The sequence below is a fragment of the Protopterus annectens genome, chromosome 5.part0 (assembly GCF_019279795.1).
Source record: "Protopterus annectens isolate FY-2018-M chromosome 5.part0, PAN1.0, whole genome shotgun sequence".
Taxonomy (NCBI): domain Eukaryota; kingdom Metazoa; phylum Chordata; order Ceratodontiformes; family Protopteridae; genus Protopterus; species Protopterus annectens.
In genome coordinates this window covers 1,537,345,058-1,537,365,566 of record NC_056735.1, presented here as the reverse complement: position 1 = coordinate 1,537,365,566, position 20,509 = coordinate 1,537,345,058, and positions in this window count along the sequence as shown.

The window sequence follows — 20,509 nt, the reverse complement described above, 5'->3', positions numbered from 1 at the left end:
ACAAAGCCCAAAATAGAAAAGTGAGTCCTGCGGACTTGGAAAATGCCATTACAATTTAGAAGCTATATACCCATGTCTATCTTGAATGTGGACTATAAACTTACTTTATATGCCTGTTGATGCTGATACTATAACTAAATTGATCCCTAGCCTTGTTCAGTGAAATCAGTTTGGCTTCATTCATGGATGACTAGTGAAGGACAACGTGTGAAGTTTCTGTGAGTACAACCTGGATCTGTTTATTTGAAAATTCCAGTGCTGATGCCAGAACCTTCTGTTGAAAAGACATTTGATTAAATAACTCAACTCAGAGCTAATGATTTAAACTTTCCCTATTGAATTCATTTCAGCCATCATGTTAGTTTATGATAGTTGTAAGATCACACCTAATTTTGATGACAGATATAGTGCCAGGCAACAATACCACTTTTTCCACAGCTGACTGCAATAGCTTTTTAGACATTAACCCTGAAAACCTGGGAGTATATGACACCAGAAAACGTTACAGTGTTGCTCTATTAATGGTCAGCATACATTTAGTTTTGAAAACCAAGTATTATGTTTGGGATATGTTGGCTCACACAAGATAGTTGCAATATTACCCATGAAATGAAGTATTAAAAGTATAAACTACCAGGATATCGATAAATTAAGATTTATATGTGGGTGTATATATATATATATATATATATATATATATATATATATATATATATATATATATATATAGCTATATATCTATATCTATATCTATATCTATATAGACACAAATGGATGTATTACATTACATCTAAGAAGCTTTAATCATAAAACATCTCAAAGTTTCATCTAAATCACATTTAGTCAAATCACATTTTGTCAAAAACTTCACATGCAACAAACACTCTCCCAAAGTTTTACTTTTGCAGGTGGCAAGCTCCTTGCACCTCCCCCATGTGGGGATCTACACTTCTCAGGCATCCCCTTACTAAGGTATACTAACTCTATGTTTGCACAATCACAGAGAAAGAGACACCACACACACAATCACTGTTGATTCCCAAACTTGTGGGTGGTGACTAGCAGGGTACAAATAGTGCACTTGACTAATTTGCCTTGTATTCCAAACACCCTAATACCCTAAACCACACCAGCATTAATTCTTTATAGACTACTACACTTTGTAGTCAAATGTGATTAGACTAAATATTTTTTAAACTAAATAAGTCTTGGATCAAATGTTTACATATTTTCAGTTTAGACTAGAGAGAGAGAGAGAGCGAGCGAGAGAGAGAGAGAGAGAGAGAAGGAACTGAGTCAACTGTAACCTTCAGTTCATGTCTAGTAAATTATTAAAAAAAAAAAAAAAAAAAACTGTTTTAGTACCAAAGGTCATTTTCTGCCCAGATGTCTTCATTAGACCCCCCCCAACCCTTCACATCCACAATGAAAGTAACATTTAATTGAGAGACACTTGTTTTATTTTTCCAGGCATTAGTATGCCCACTGGTTCACTTAGGAGTGATTGGTGATAGTATTTGTGAATGAGTGCTTTAGTTTTCTAACATCACAAGCTAAATGCATGCTTTGCATATCAATGTATGTGAGAAGTAGATAGCTCGGAAAATTAACACAACTTTGAAGACAGAGGGCAAATTTATGTCTCCTGAAATACAATATAATATAACCACAGAGAAGGGACATTCTCTGCTATGTTTGAAAGGCTTGTTTCAAATGGATGTTGTATGTTAGACACACTGACCTAAGTGAAGCAGTGTGCATCCCATCACAGAGTAGAGAGGACGCTACTTTTGTTTATCTTGTATTTAAGCAATATGAGGGAAATAAAAATGGCATGGGATGAACATATGTTGATTTTCAGAGCCAAGGACACATTGGTAGTAACAATTTCCTTCTAGCTGAGAGAAAGTTTGCACACTTTGAATTGTGGGGAAAGACTTTAAATTACTATCAGAATATTGGTTTAGTTTTACTGCTGCTAAACGTATATACAGAAATGGTGGTAGGATCTATTGCAGATGCCAAAAAGGCAGGGCTATTCATTTGTGCTGGTGAAGTAGATACTGGGAGGCATTTGTTGTCTACCATGCACAGACAGATCAGTGACACTTGTTTCTTAATGCCATACTAGAAGAGAACAAAGAGTAGGAATACATGCATGATGAATTAACGGCAGCATCACCTTGAGATCCTGAGCACAACTGGCATTTTTTAGCCTAGAAGACTGCCATTTATTTATTATTTATTCATTTATTTGTGTTTGTTGATCATGATAGTCTGACTGGGCAAAGCAGATGTCTTGGGAGAAAAGTTCCAAATTGTATATCTTCTAAAGCATTGAAACGTAAGAACAGTCTTATACATTGCAATTAGACAAAAGTCACAATTTACAAAAATCTGCAAACAATTTCACAGTATATCTAAGATATTCCAGATAACTGCAATTCAGAGACACTACTTCATATACAGTTATGATCAGATACAGCAAAAACTGGATTTCTTGTAATACAGTTGAGTGAGGATATAGGTGAGAATGGAGGTAGGTGTGTAGATATTAGTTAGAGGGAGAGGTAGGGGTAAGAGAAAAAAGTTGATGGTGAGAATGGTTACATGGGAATGTGAGAGAATGAAAGCCATATTGATAGGGGAAAATTAGTGTGATAGAGACAGCTTTACTGGTAAGAGAAAACAAAATAGTTGGAGGAGAGTTTTACTACTACCAGCAATATGTCAGGTCCACCTCAACATACAAAAGGACCTAACTGTTTGCAACAGTTTCAGGGTAGTTACTCAGTGGTGTTGGTGCTTTTAAAAAGATGTCAGCTGTCAACCAAAGTTAGTTTTACAATTAATGATGCACTGTCCTCTTAAATCAACATCATTTTGAGGTCTGACAAAACAGTGTTGTGTTGCAGGACTAAAGAATTTAACTTCAAGGGGTCTATTACTTGAACGGATGGAACAAAGCTGCTGTCATGTTTCCATCACACAAGTTTAAGTGTGTTGGGATTTAAGGTGATGAGTGAGTACAATGTATTTCTATTTTTGAACTTTTTATGTAGGGGCTGCTAGATAATGGGGTAAGAATTGTGCCATTAGCATGTAACATGTTTGCTGTGCTTAGCTCAACATTGGAGGTTGCATATATTGGTAAAATCATAAACACAAACTCCTACTTATCACAGTCATTTTTCATTTTCTGGAAGTTAGTTCAGAGGAATAAAGCTCTGACCTGTTAATAAGCTTCATCTTGTGCTCACGGTACAAGGTTTGATTCTTCTTCATTTATTTACCCACTAGGTGACTCTGAGCAAGTCACTTAACCAGACAATGTGCAGGTTCACCCTTAAATGGGTCACTTGTGTACAATTGATATTCAATAGACATATCCCCTTACCTCCAAAGTTCTCCTTGTTCATCTTTATTGTGTTTTTCTGTCATCTGACAATATCATCTTCTTTCTTTATGTGTAATGTATAAAACTAGTATGTAAATTAGCTTTCCATCTGCACTGCTATGTGTGGCATTTCACAAAATTGTATAAAATGGTACTTTCCTGAGATATATATCTACTCAGAATTTGTCATATCTTACATTTTACCAATTAATTTGCACAGCCTTCATTAAGGTCATTAAGTTTTCAGACAAATGTGACTATCATCTTTTTGAACTCTATCCAACAGAATGTCCAGACCAAGTGTTTCTATAACTAGCCAATGTACAACACAACTGATAGGATCAATTCCTTAGCTCCTTCCATCATAAAGTCAGACATAATGATTTATTTTTAAGAGAACTTCTGCCTACAATGCACATGCCTTCTCAAGCTCTGGTCATGATGTTTCACTTGTTTTACTTTTTCTATATCCATGTACTGTCCACACATGCTTTCAAAGATGCCCATGGTATTTATTAGTCATTCCCGTTTTTCACTGTGCAGTTTTGCCCAATTACTCTTAATTCTGATATGTTTTATATTCTCATATAGCCGCTATCCTCACAGTATACCACACTTTTAAATATCCTGAAAATTGTAGCTTCTTGATTAAGCTGACATGTTGTCAGACTTCAGAGCATCACTCCTAGTTAAGACTTGCACTGTTTTAATTAATTGTTTTTTTATTTTTTTTATGAATCACACCTGTCTTGTTTATGAAACACTATACATGTCCAGCTGATAGCACAGAGGACTGAAGCTTTGACTTGCAAATGAACTGCTTCTTGTATCAGTGGTAAAGGTTTGAATTTTCCACCTTCATTATAGTGTGTGACCTAGGGCAAGTCACTTAACCAGGTAGTGCTTTGTGTCAACTGAGAATTTATGCTAATGGTCTCCTGGACTGCAGGAGTAGAAATTATCTAAGAACATAAGAAAACATGGTCTTATAATAGTTTCTCTTTTTTTCTGGGAGAAATTGACCTATAATCAGGTATGTTTAGAAGGGTCTGGAAAATACCATTGAAACAGTTCTACAGATTTCATTTTTTATGTTTTAGGTTTACAAAAAGAGAGTCCAATACCTGTAATTATTGTTTGCATTTTAAATCAATTTCAGGTAATATTTAGCAGTGGAACTGGTGTTGAATGCACTCTTCAGAGCTGTAAAGTAAAGATAAGTTAAAAAAATGAATTTTACAGAACTCCTAAAAGGTATTCGGTTTTAACTAAGATGTAATTGCAGTTATACTTGGGGTATGAAGTGATATACATACTGACAAATATATACAAATCCTCAGAGGATGAACAAGTGGATGATTCTCCACTATTGCATCTGGGACTGTCACTGTTCCAGCAAAATAACTTTCTCAAGCAAGCTACGTTAAAACCAGTGTTATAGTTAGACCACTGTGGAAAGTTTTGGGGAGTTCTCCATTCCCAAAATTGTCTGGATATGGAATTGGTATACAACATTTATGGGGGTGTTGGGGATATAGGAGAAGTTGCCTATCTAAAAACTAAAACATAAAAAATAAAACTATGTACATTTTTATTTTTTCAGTTGAGCTGTGTGCTATTTGGTCCTCTTGATCTACCTAGATGACCAAAGTGAACCTTTGGGGCTCATATTTAGACTTTTCATGATGATACCACAGAAGAAGTGCTGTATGACACAGATCATCTTTCTGTGACATCTGAATCCATGTAGAATCAGGACAGGGACAGATGAGCGTGAAGTGATGGCATAATCCATGGACATACTTAATAAACTGTCATACAGTCTGTCACAGCAACTTGATGCTAGCCAACAGAACCAGCTTGTGTTTTATAACATGTAGCAAAGATTCAATTGCCATACAGCAAATCTTCAGATACTGAACCACTGGGAGAAGTTATACACATTTATACACAGGAGGTTGAAAGATAATAACGATTACCAATTCAGCACTGCAAACATTTGTTCTGCATTCTTCTGCTGCACATGTAGGACTATGTAATGGTTTTTGCATACATAGTGTTGCTAGGCCATTTGCAGCCCAGGGTGAAATCCTTATTTTGTGCTCACCCCCCCAAAAAAAAATAAAGAACCAATAAAAAGTTGAAGGACAAGTTGAACACCCCAAATAAACCTTTTTGTTATCAAAATATGAGAGAAATGTTTTAAACAAATATTCCCTACGATATTGTAAAGATACTGCTAGTAATAGTTTACATGAAAAGAGTATTACCATACACTGATCCTTACATATATGGGTGCATTAAAAGAAAGCTTCTGCTCTAGCTTGTTTTCATATTACCCTGCCAGCTTCACCCAGTGACCAAATCAGAAGCCTTTACAGTCGTGCTTGAGGCTCATATGCAAAACATAAGGATGAGCAAACGTATAGCTAGTATGAAGCTGAAAGCGAGTGGGAAACAGAAAAGAATCGTGGAAAAGTAAACAAAGTAAGAGAAACAGAGCTTTGCCTTAGTTAATACAAAAAAATAGCACCTTGGTGAATTTTGCTCCTCTTCCAAGTTGGTGCACTGATGGCTCCTCCTTTCCCCAGAACTTCTTACACTACTGTTGTTTTCATAGCATGTGATGTTGGCTAGGTTTTGTGTCCTACATGTTGTGTAAAAAAATAAATAAAAGATTGCCCTTTCCAACACTTATTTGCATATGCATTTCACTATTATTATTATTATTATTATTATTATATTTCTGTATTTGTCCTATCTGTTATTCTATTCAAGACTATGAGTGTTGCAATCATGTTTGTGACAGGTCTTAAGTATTTAAAGAACCATCTCGAATGAGGTCACTACATTGGAAATTCCTTATTTTCACAATGCAAAACTACCACAGAGTGAATTATATTAAGCAATAAATTTCTTGGTCTGCATACACTGGGGATTTTGGTCTCCCATGCAAGTGCAAGAGTTTTAAACCGCTATGAATTTCACTTTTTTTATTACATGAATTTCAGACATCTGGGATTCATGATCATGCCCTGGAAGCATTTCTGTTTATTAAGGTCTTGCAATCTTTTACTCAAGTTTTTTTTTAATATGTCGTGAGTCATTTATCCAAACAAGATTTCATTATCTTGAGTGGCAATGTTTGTTATCCATAGCATTCATCTTACTTTCTGTCATATTTTCTTCTGCTCCATAGTTTTACATATTTGGTGTCTGCAAAATACATTTTTGCACTTGTTAGTCCCCTTCACATATGGCCATTACACAAGTGGTACTGAGTTAATGTGTTTACCATGCTTCCCTTTGGAATAGTGCACAGAATATTCTGAATTTATTTGCACTGTACAAGTTACGATTCTTCACATGCTTCTCTGTCAAAGGATGGCATTGTTATATAATCTCTACCTTCTGCACTCTGTGGAGTATCTGGTTTATGCTGTTGTATGATCTCTACCTTATGGACTCTGTGGAGTAGCTGGTTCATGCTGTTATATAATCTCTACCTTCAGCACTCTATGGAGTATCTGGTTTATACTGTTATATAATCTCTACATTCTGCACTCTGTGGAGTATCTGGTTTATGCTGTTATATAATCTCTACATTCTGCACTCTGTGGAGTATCTGGTTTATGCTGTTATATGATCTCTACATTCTCCACTCTGTGGAGTAGCTGGTTTATGCTGTTATATAATCTCTACATTATGCACTTTGTGGAGTATCTGGTTTATGCTATTATATGATCTCTACCTTATGTACTCTGTGGAGGATCTGGCTTATGCTGTTATATAATCTCTACCTTCTGCTCTCTGTGGAGGATCTGGTTTATGCTGTTATATCATCTCTACATTCTGCACAATGTGGAGTATCTGGTTTATGCTGTTATATAATCTATACCTTATGCACTCTGTGGAGTATCTGGTTTATGTTGTTATATAATTTCTACCTTCTGCACTCTGTGGAGTATCTGGTTTATGCTGTCATATAATCTCTACCTTCTGCACTCTGGAGTATCTGGTTTATGCTATTATATAAATGCTACCTTATGCAATCTGTGGAGTAGCTAGTTTATGCTTTTATATGATCTCTACCTTCTGCACTCTGTGGAGTATTTGGTTTTTGCTATTATATATATATATATATATATATATATATATATATATATATATATATATATACTCTACCTTATGCAATTTGTGGAGTAGCTGGTTTATGCTGTTATATGATCTCTACCTTATGCACTCTGTGGAGTATCTGATTTATGCTGGTATATAATCTCTACTTTATGCACTCTGTGGAGGATCAGGTATATGCTGTTATATAATCTCTACTTTCTGCACTCTGTGGAGTATCTGGTTTATGCTGTTATATGATCTCTACCTTACGGACTCTGTGGAGTAGCTGTTTTATGCTGTTATATAATCTCTACTTTCTGCACTCTGTGGAGTATCTGGTTTATGCTGTTATATAATCTCTACCTTATGCACTCTGTGGAGTATCTGAAATATACTGCTATATAATCTCTACCTTCTGCACTCTTTGGAGGATCTGGTTTATGCTGTTATATGATCTCTACCTTATGGACTCTGTGGAGTATCTGGTTTATGTTGTTATATAATTTCTACCTTCTGCGCTCTGTGGAGTATCTGGTTTATGCTTTCATATAATCTCTACCTTCTTCACTCTGTGGAGTATCTGGTTTATGCTATTATATAGACTCTACCTTATGCAATCTGTGGAGTAGCTGCTTTATGCTGTTATATAATCTCTACCTTCTGCACTCTGTGGAGTATCTGGTTTACGCTGTTATATAATCTCTACCTTCTGCACTCTGGAGTATCTGGTTTATGCTATTATATAAACGCTACCTTATGCAATCTGTGGAGTAGCTAGTTTATGCTGTTATATGATCTCTACCTTCTGCACTCTGTGGAGTATCTGGTTTACGCTGTTATATAATCTCTACCTTCTGCACTCTGGAGTATCTGGTTTATGCTATTATATAAACGCTACCTTATGCAATCTGTGGAGTAGCTAGTTTATGCTGTTATATGATCTCTACCTTCTGCACTCTGTGGAGTATCTGTTTTTTGCTATTTTATATATATATATATATATATATATATATATATATATATATATATATATGTACTCTACCTTATGCAATTTGTGGAGTAGCTGGTTTATGCTGTTATATGATCTCTACCTTATGCACTCTGTGGATGATCTGGTTTATGTTGTTATATGATCTCTACCTTATGGACTCTGTGGAGGATCAGGTTTAAACTGTTATATAATCTCTACCTTATGCACTTTGTGGAGTATCTGGTTTATGCTGTTATATAGTGTCTACCTTCTGTACTCTGTGGAGTATCTGGTTTATACTGTTATATGATCTCTACCTTCTGCATTCTGTGGAGTATCCGGATTATGCTATTATATAGAATCTACCTTATGCAATCTGTGGAGTATCTGGTTTATGCTGTTATATAATCTCTACCTTATGCACTCTGTGGAGTATCTGATTTATGCTGTTATATAATCTCTACCTTCTGCACTCTGTGGAGTATCTGGTTTATGCTGTTATATAATCTCTACCTTCTGCACTCTGGAGTATCTGGTTTATGCTATTATATAAACGCTACCTTATGCAATCTGTGGAGTAGCTAGTTTATGCTGTTATATGATCTCTACCTTCTGCACTCTGTGGAGTATCTGGTTTTTGCTATTTCATATATATATATATATATATATATATATATATATATATATATGTACTCTACCTTATGCAATTTGTGGAGTAGCTGGTTTATGCTGTTATATAATCTCTAACTTCTGCACTCTGAGGAGTATCTGGTTTATGCTGTTATATGATCTCTACCTTACGGACTCTGTGGAGTAGCTGGTTTATGCTGTTATATGATCTGTACCTTATGGACTCTGTGGATGATCAGGTTTAAGCTGTTATATAATCTCTACCTTATGCACTTTGTGGAGTATCTGGTTTATGCTGTTATATAGTGTCGACCTTCTGTACTCTGTGGAGTGTCTGGTTTATACTGTTATATGATCTCTACCTTCTGCATTCTGTGGAGTATCCGGATTATGCTATTATATAGAATCTACCTTATGCAATCTGTGGAGTATCTGGTTTATGCTGTTATGTAATCTCTACCTTATGCAATCTGTGGAGTAGCTGGTTTATGCTGTTATATGATCTCTACCTTATGGACTCTGTGGAGTATCTGGTTTATGCTGTTATATAATCTCTACCTTATGCACTCTGTGGAGTATCTGATTTATGCTATTATATAATCTCAACCTTCTGCACTCTTTGGAGGATCTGGTTTATGCTGTTATATGATCTCTACCTTATGGACTCTGTGGAGTATCTGGTTTATGCTGTTATATAATCTCTACCTTCTGCACTCTGTGGAGTAACCGGTTTATGCTGTTATATGATCTCTACCTTATGGACTCTGTGGAGTAGCTGGTTTAGGTTATATGATCTCTACCTTATAGACTCTGTGGAGGATCTGCTTTATACTGTTATATAATCTCTACCTTATGAACTCTGTGGAGGATCTGCTTTATGCTGTTATATAATCTCTACCTTATGCACTCTGCGGAGTAGCTGGTTTATGCTGTTATATGATCTCTACCTTATGCACTCTGTGGAGTATCTGATTTATGCTGGTATATAATCTCTACTTTATGCACTCTGTGGAGGATCAGGTATATGCTGTTATATAATCTCTACTTTCTGCACTCTGTGGAGTATCTGGTTTATGCTGTTATATGATCTCTACCTTACGGACTCTGTGGAGTAGCTGTTTTATGCTGTTATATAATCTCTACTTTCTGCACTCTGTGGAGTAACTGGTTTATGCTGTTATATGATCTCTACCTTATGCACTCTGTTGAGTATCTGGTTTATGATGTTATATATTCTCTACCTTCTGCACTCTGTGGAGTATCTGGTTTATGCTGTTATATGATCTCTACCTTCTCCACTCTGTGGAGTATCTGGTTTATGCTGTTATATAATCTCTACCTTCTGCACTCTGTGGAGTATCTGGTTTATGCTGTTATATAATCTCTACCTTCTGCACTCTGTGGAGTATCTGGTTTATGCTGTTATATAATCTCTACCTTCTGCACTCTGTGGAGTATCTGGTTTATGCTGTTATATAATCTCTACCTTCTGCACTCTGTGGAGCATCTGGTTTATGCTGTTATATGATCTCTACCTTATGCAATCTGTGGAGTAGCTGGTTTATGCTGTTATATAATCTCTACTTTATGCACTCTGTGAAGGATCTGGTTTATGCTGTTAAATAATCTCTACTTTATTCACTCTGTGGAGGATCTGCTTTATGCCGTTATATATTCTCTACCTTATGGACTCTGTGGAGTAGCTGGTTTATGCTGTTATATGATCTCTACCTTATAGACTCTGTGGAGGATTTGGTTTATGCTGTTTTATGATCTCTACCTTATGCCCTCTGTGGAGTATCTGGTTTATGATGTTATATAATTTCTACCTTCTGCACTCTGTGGAGTATCTGGTTTATGCTGTTATATGATCTCTACATTCTGCACTCTGTGGAGTATCCAGATTATGCTATTTTATAGAATATTTCTTATGCAATCTGTGGAGTAGCTGGTTTATGCTGTTATATGATCTCTACCTTCTGCACTATGAGTAGTATCTGTTTTTTGTTATTACATATACTCTTCCTTATGCAATCTGTGGAGTAGTTGGTTTATGCTGTTACATGATGTCTACCTTATGCACTCTGTGGAGTATCTGTTTTTTGCTGTTATATAATCTCTACCTTATCACTGTGTGGAGTATCTGGTTTATGCTGTTATATAATCTCTACCTTATCACTCTGTGGAGTATCTGGTTTATGCTGTTATATAATCTCTACCTTATCACTCTGTGGAGTATCTGATTTATGTTGTTATATGATCTCTACCTTATGGACTCTGTGGAGTATCTGTTTTATGTTGTTATATGATCTCTACCTTATGGACTCTGTGGAGTATCTTGTTTATGTTGTTATATGATCTCTACCTTATGGACTCTGTGGAGTATCTTGTTTATGTTGTTATATGATCTCTACCTTATGGACTCTGTGGAGGATCTGCTTTATGCTGTTATATAATCTCTACCTTATGCACTCTGTGGAGTATCTGGTTTATGTTATCCTGCCCATACTGGACTGGAATATCAGTTGCTTATCTATCTATATACGGTGGGGCAGCAGTTAGTGCTGTCACCTCAAAGCAAGAAGTTCTCTGGCTCAATTCTGGGCTGTGGTGTCTTTTGTGTGGAGTCTGGCATGTCTTGCCTGCATTCCCATGGGTTTCTTCTGGGTGCTCTGGTTTCCTCCCATATTTCAAACACTTTCATCTGGATCATTTCTTCTCTGGCCTTCACTGAAGATGGGCTCTATCCCCATCACATTTTCTCAGTAAACAAATGTTAAATAAATAAATAAATACATAAATAATAAATAAAGCCAAATATCTAGTACACAGCTGTGGACCCCTCCTGTAGAACACACCTCACTGCCTTCTTTCACTTGTGCTAACATTGTATTTCTTCTACATAGGTACCATCCTCTATCCCCAAATCAATATGTAAGCAATCATATGCACATGCTATCATGTAGCTATGTCATCCCCATCAGTACACATATTAGCATGTGACTGCTTTCCAGTGACTTGCTGAATTTTACATAGATGGTGTAAAATTTGGTATATGGCAATCAGTTACTTTGGGCTACTGAGGGTCACAGTTTTTTTTTTCTTTAGCTCTAGTTTTTTTTTCAATGAATTTCTTTTTCTAATAGCTGGAAAATTGTGTTTTCCTTATTCATATATATTTGTGTGGAGGTCTACTTCAGAAGACTGACAAACCAGAAGACTTAATCCCAAAAAACTGAAAAATTTAAAATACTGAACACGTTTTTAATGCAGGGGGCAATCCCTGCTGCATCCCTCATGTGGGGGGATGTGCCCCCCACACCCCCTGCTTACTTTATATACAACTCCAAGATCACACAACAGTGGAGAAGGTGCAAAGTCTATCATTCAGTATTTTGAATGTTCAGTCATTTGATTTTTCAGTCTTCTGAAGTAGACCCGTGTGTACATGTGTGCATGTATCTGTGTCTGTCTCTTTTTCACCTCTCACTTGCTGTTGTTTGGGAGGTAATGCAGTAATGCGGAAAATGCATGACTACAGATGCAGAAGCATCAAGTGTTGATAATACAACATACTTCGAAGTAGTGGTTCAATATCCTGTATACATACATACTTGTTCCCATAATGTGTCCAAGCTGTTCTTAAAAACATCTAAACTAGTGCTTGTTTTAATGTAATTTGGTATTCTGTTCCATGCATCTACTGCTGTCGCAGAGAACCAATTAGTACACTTCTCATTCCTATAGAATCTTCTACATAGGTTGTCTGATGATTCTCTTTTACTTTTTGATAACCACAAACATTCCCAGAGATAGCTGTCTCTAAATGCCCTATATACCTGAATAAGATCTCCTCTTAGATATCTTTAAAAGACACTGTACAAGTTCAAGTATTTTAGTCTTCCATAATAACTTAAATTATCGCATCCATGAATTACCTTGGTATATGTTTACTGCACCCTTTCCAGTTTACTCATGCTTGTTTTCTTATAAGGTTTCCATATTGTTATTCCATACTAAAGTTTAGGTCGAATGTAGCTAACAAATAATGACTTCATCATTTCTGATTTCCTAGACTTTATAAATCTTTTTATACAACCTATTGTTCTATAACTATCATTAACCAATTGGTTGATATTATTAGAAACACTCAAAGCTGGATCTACCCATAAACCCTGGTGTTAAAATGAGTCTACAGTTTCAATCATTGTGTGCTGTATTAAATATTTTTCTTTCAATTTATGTCTCCCAAATCTCATAATCTTATTTTTTGATGCATTTATCAGCATATTGTTCTCCTGGGTCTATATTAGATCACCGACCGCTTAAAGAAGCAAACAGTGATTAATTGACCCTATGTAAGTGAAAGCTTACAATCTCGAACTGTCAGAACAGCGATTTTTTTCCTAGGGAAAAAATCGCTGTTCCAAAACACATACACACAACACAAGCACACCAAACAAACAGCAATCCACACACATACACCTAAAATCTTACAACTAACCCTACACTAAACTATACACACACCACTAACTATCCACTTACCTTAACCCAAACCCAAACCCTAAGGTCCATCACTATCGCACACACACCTCACCCGCTCATTAACCCTAACTCACCTAACCCGCCCTAACCCTCATGTCCACACAATCGCACACATACCTAACCCGCACCCTAACCCTAACTCACCTAACCTGCCCTAACCCTCACATCCACACAATCGCACACTTAACTGAACCCGACCCATAACTTTCCACCACAGTGCTGAAAATACCAAAGCAACAGAAATGGACAACCAAATTCTTTCCCTAGGAAAGAATTCGGGTTTCTGTTGCTTCCATATTTTAAGCTTTCGCTCTGTAGGGTTTGATACTAGAACATTCGAAGGTTTGAAACCTCGAAGTTCTAATATAGACATGTTCTCCTGTGCCCAAATGGTCAATTTAGGCAAGTTCTTCTGCAGACATGCCTTATATGTAACACATGTAATCAGTTTACCCAACTTCGAGTTATCTGCATATAAACTGTAGAACACCTCAGATGAAAAAGTTAGGTCTGAAAGATACAATCTAAACATGTAAGGGCCTAGGGCAGAGCCCTGTCCAATTGCTGTATGGTGCTTGTCATATCCTATTTGTAAGCCATCTTATCAAGAGTACATCGATACCTAGTTGGTCTAATTTATTGATCAGTGTTTTGTGTATGACCCTTTCAATTGCCGAAGTTAAATCTATATAAATTACATCACAGTGCATTTTTTCATTAATAGCTGTTATTATATTGTTATTGAACCTGATGTTACAGATGGTAATAGATCTAGTTTCAACACATGCATGCTGATATATGATTTCAAGTCTCAACCTGTCCAGTTCTGAGAATAACTTATCCAATATTACCTTCCTCATTATTTTTCCACAAAATAGAAGTAGACCTGTGGGTCTATATGACAATGGGTTTGCCCTACTCCCCTTTCCCTTAAAGACAGGTTTAATAAGCACATGTCTCCAATAATGAGGAATCTTCCCATATTTATATGACCTAGTAAATAAGAAATATAATGGTACTGTAAGTTCTTGCTGAAGTGTTGTCATGTCATTATTACTAATTATTTCCCCTCCCTCTGCTTTGTTTGGATCCAGTGTGTGTAGTTAATTTTTCAATATAATCTAATTTAATGCCAGTTTATGTGGTTACCTGGATGTCACTAGGACAGCTTGTCGTCCCACTTTGTGGAACCAAACTGTTTTGCATAAGATTTTGTAAATATATTTATAATCTGTTGTGCCTGAGAATAAATTTTAGAATCTACACACAGTTTATCAATTTGTATGTCTTTACTCCTTCCACATATAATGCATCTATAAATAGGTTTCCTATTATACTCAGTATCTTAATATAAATTTTCTTCAATTTTTTTCTTCATCTTGTCTCACACTATGTTTGTCTAGCTTGTTTACCTCAGTTTTCAAAGTTGTAGTTTAACCTTTCTTTGATGTCTTATATTTTTTATCTCTTACCTTAATGAAGTATTTTGTTCTTATGGAAATGTACCCTCCTTACCTTCTGTGCCTAGATCCTGATGTTACACATTTTTTTTTTGCACTCAAGACAATTTCTTTTTCAAAACGTGTCACATTCCATCTGCAGTTTTTCCACTAAACACATCCCTCCAGTTAGTTTTACATAGTGACTGTTTTGCTTCCATATAATCTGTAATTAATCTTCTGTGGACTGATTTATGTCAGTTTGGCAGAATCATCTAGCAACATATTAACCTTTATAACTCCATACGTGCACATCAATGGTGGAAAAACTTGACTTGAAGTAACAGTAACTTCTTTATGAGCACAGACAAAGTCTAGCATGTTCCACTCCCTGGTAAATGTTTTGTACAATCTGAAGTAATTGTTGTTTCTGAACATACCTTGTGAATAATTCCCTTACTAATGTTGTTGATTCAATATTATTCCCTTCTGTTTTGGGTAAATGTAAGTCCAAAGATAATATTATAATTCTATCCTGCGTTTCATACAATAAATGTATGAATTCCTCTAGGCCATCAGCACTTCACTTTGATGGTCTATACACTTCAACAATTATTATGTATTTCCAGGGTTGTCCTTATTGTCACAGTTCCAAATTCTATAGTATTGGTGTTATCAGTGAACATGTAATAATCACAGGTCTCATAACTATCTTTAATCCTTGTCATAACACCTCCACCTGATCTTTTTTTTTTGTTATAATGTCTGTTACAGTAACAACATTTATACACTGACAGAACTGGTTTCCAATCATTGTTCTTTAACCATGTTTCACAAACAATAACAACATCAAGCTTGTGGAAATGTAACAAATTTTCCAATAAAAACTTTATTATTAATGCAACTATCATTAAGAACCATCAGAGATGATCACATGTTGCTCTCTGTGAATTGTAAATGTTTTGGCCTGGCAAAAATCTTGCCTAGTGTTTCTCAAATGTTTCAAAATATCTGCTGCAAAAATTCTCTTCTCTGATCCTGACAAAGGCACACCATCTTGTCTAAACACGTGTGCCTAAAACTAGGCTTGGATGCTCTAGACATTTTCATTTTTTAAAACGGGACATTTTTTCCATGTAGGTATTTATCCAAAAAAATATTTTCATTCTTGGTGATCTGACTATCCTTTCTATATGTGATTTCTGAAAAATATAGCCTAACAACAGTACAAGGTATACAATGTAAGAGGGTAGTAACTCCCTTACTAATAGTTAGAAAGTCCTTGCGAATGAGATAATTTATATCAATATGAATAAAAGTAGATCCATATTTCCTTACATTAAGGCATTCCAAGGCTAGTCTCACATCTTCTATTTTTGCTCCTGTCAAGCATAACACTTTTCGATGTTCATTATCTTCTCTGCAAATATAAGTATCAGTTGCTATAATAAGAGAATCTCCAGTTACAAGAATATCTTTTCTGACCAGACCTGAAGAATCTTCAACTTCTAATACAATATCTTTCAGTTGTCTCTGAAGTCTCCCACAGAAAATGCTTTATTCATTTATTTGTCTGACTGTTTCTTCAAGTCATTCAAAAATTATGCTCACCCAAGCATAAATGTTCCTAAAATCAAAGTCCTGTACAACTTGAATCAAGTATGTAGTCTACATGTGAATGCAATTTCCATGAGGTCTGAATTTGCTTAGCATTTTTCTGCACTTATTCTACTCTATGGATGATGACCACTACATATGTCTGTTGTTCCTATGTCTCAGATGCAAATCTTCACACAATCATGCATGCTAGTCCAATAGGTAAAAAGAGGGTCATGCGTAATATCAGCAAATCTGGCTATGAATGCCAACAGTAGAAGCATGGACAGTGTTCTTTTATTAGCAATCATGTAACGTTAAGTTGATACTATGATTCATGAAAGTGTAATTAGACCATGGTGTGTATTTTTAAAATGAATGTGTAAGAGTATCTCTTTGATAACAATATACATTTCAGATACACCTCATAGTTGTATGCGTTACAATATTCCGACCCATTCTTTTCACTTAGCAGCTCCAGTATGCAATAATCATATTATATTTTATTAAATGTTGTAATTTACAGTCACCATTTTTGAACCCACCTTCATCATGTTTATGCATGTTTTCAGCTTTCCAATATCTAACTGCCCATTTTGAACAGTAGAACTAGACATCCCCCACTGACTAATGTTGATTATACTTGTCTCTTGCAACAGAGAATTTTTTTAATCAATACTTTGTCCAGGATGAGCCATCTTCCACTTTGGGTACCCTGCTACTTGGGCTGGGGGTCTGCATACATGCAAGTGCTTGATGCAGTGTGGGAATATGCAATGCACAAGACATACTCCATCTAGTTTAACTTTCATCTCAAACTGCTGATGGCAGAGTGGTGGATATTGTTGCAGGACTTCAGTTCATGAATCATGCTAATGCTAGTTCTACAAATGAAAATGGATATGATGTGACCCATTAATTAGCAATACATCATGTTTATCAAGTCCTCTTGTCACTATGCACAAAAAAGACTCCTTGTTACTGAGTTGTATATCATGCAATTTGTTGTCAGATGACATGTGTAGTAAAGGATATCCTGCCCATACTTTTATATCAAAGTTCATTTCAGAGTTAGAATATAATAAAAGGGCTATGGAGTGGGAATGTGTTTGTCTCCATGCAAATACAAAAAAATTCAGAGTTCAGCATTACATTACAACTGCTTCATTGTGTATTTCTCTGTGTAGAAATATCTAGAAAAAATTGGCAAATCGGTCATAAATGAAGAATTACTTATCCATTCCAAACATAGCTTTCCTATTTGTTTCATTCTTTCCTCCCTTCCCTCTCTTGCTTTTCCATCTAAATATAATATGATTTCATTAGAATTTTTTTCTAATGCAGCTCTGTATTCCAATGTATTTGTGTTTGTCATGTGTTTATACCAGTTTAGTTTTCAATTTTTCATTTTAAATCACGACAACACAAAATGACAATCAATGCTTTGAGGCATGTGTAATCTGGGTAGTCTAAGTGCCACAGAACTTAAAGCACTTGACTGATGAGCAAACTCTTGCACAGGTTTATTTTAAGTGACGGTTTGCCCTTATAGTCCTGAGGTTAGTATAATAAATCCCACAACTGCATTAGACTCAAGAGTAAAGCATATTGCTATTCAAAGCTCAAAACCATCATTTTTGACTTGTAGCTTACTGAAAATAGCACATCTTTGTGTTCTTTGGAATTTCAGTTTTTCTCCTGATTTTGAGATGTTCAAAACAAGCTACTTTGCACCTGGACTTCAATGCCTTAAATTCAAATTACAAATTTAAAGAAAGCAAGAAGCACAGTCATAGCAGTCTAAAAAATCCAAGACAGGAATAAGTTTTGTGATTGCCAGAAAGCTATTTTCTGTACATGTCAGAAACTGATACATCTGAGCTGACTTGAAATTTCCAATGCATTCAAACACTTTCAAAATATTCATATATTGAGGACATTCCTTACTATGTTTTGGCATCAGCCTATTTTACTACAGTGATTACCAAGCCTAACAGGACCCCATGGAAGTGAATTTGAACAACAATGGGGAATAAAATGATCAGTTAGAAAGGACAATATGTTATAGTGATATCCCAGGCAACAGCCATACCATTTAGCTGGGGAAGGTCTAAGAATGTCTCCTTTACCCTACATGAACTGCATCTCACTTGTTGAACTTGAAACTGACTTGATGTGCCTGAATGAAAAATAAGTAGTCTTGTATCAAAGGCATTTCCATACTTTAGACATGGTATTCAGCAAACACTTAGATCCTCAAACCTAAATTTGCTCATTTGAGGGGTTTTTAATTTTGAATTCAGTGCAAAAATTTGCAATCACAATACATTCTCTTTCATTGCCAGCTTATATCTTTGAGCAAGCCATGTCTATGCTGAAATATAAACATGTAGAAGTAATATTTGCTAGCTGTTAGCTTCAGACGTCTGAATCCTGACCTACATGAATCTCCCTCTGTACCATACCATACTAAAACAGTTTAGCCTTTTATCAGCAGCATTTCTTCACTTCCACTAAGCAGTGCTATTTTTAATTATTTGACAGTTTTCTTTCTTTTTTTTTTTACAAGACATTCCTGTCTCTGACAGTGCAAGAAGAAAGAAGGGCAAATTAGGCATTACAAGTAATCAGACATTTCCTATAACTTGCACAGGATGTAGGGTTATGAATTAATACTTAGGTGTGTGAGCAAAACCCCATCCAGAATACCTTATATTAATTATTTCTAATTCCGTATAATAATGAATTTATTGGCAGTTCAAATCAATGATAAGATCACTGACTTGCAACAGAATTCGAATTAGATGTCATGTCATTTAAAAACATACTGACAGACAGTTACATATGTGTTGTTAACATTGTTTGTTACGTTACCCTGGTACAAATGTTATCCCCTCAGAACAATTTGAACCTCAGCCATTGTGATCATAATTTTAATCAGAATTCTGATAAAAATGTCCTCTAGTCTAGGATTTTTTCTTTATATATTGGGGTACATTTGATATGATCAAATAATGCAAAAAGGTTATAATATGTAGCTCCCTTAAATCATACAATGGAACAAAAGTGTGAGTATACATAAGCAAATATAAGACATCCTGCACCAGGGATTGTCTTATCATCTAAATAACCACTTCCTTATATAAAACTATGTTACGGATTGTTCTTCCAATGTTTTGAGCAAAATTCTAGTTCTCCAGAATAAAATGAAGAAACAATTCATGAATAATCTTTATCTCGTTAATAAAACAATTCTGTCTGTCCTCTCTGTTCCAAACTCACTTGCAGTGAAATCTTTATTTGATTGCATTTTTTTTAAACTTGATTAATAGTGAAAGATTTCCTAATACCTTGATGCATCACAGAGCACTGCATTTGTAAATCACCCACCCTGCTGTTAACAAGAACAAATAAACAGCTGAAAACTTTGATTAATTAAAATATTAAGTTGCCAGGAGTATTAAACTGTGTAGAAACCAAAGTCCTTTCAAACTGTAGAGCTTAAAAGCTTACAATTGTATGTTCTTGATTCCTAAGGGCTGGAGGTGGGAAGAAAAAACTGTCGACTTCATCACTGTTGATGAGGGATTATTTGATGTTTTCCACCCATGCAATTCAAAATTCACTGGCTGTAACTTAAGAATACCTTTAATTTTCTCTACATAACAAAAACAAATGTTCTACTTTTAATACGTATATATTGGTAAATTGCACTAACGTATCATTCTGTGTTGCCTTCATGTGACTTCTTATACTGGCAATTTAATTAGATCTACCTTCAGTAGATCATTTGTTTGTTTGTTAGTTTGTGTTTAC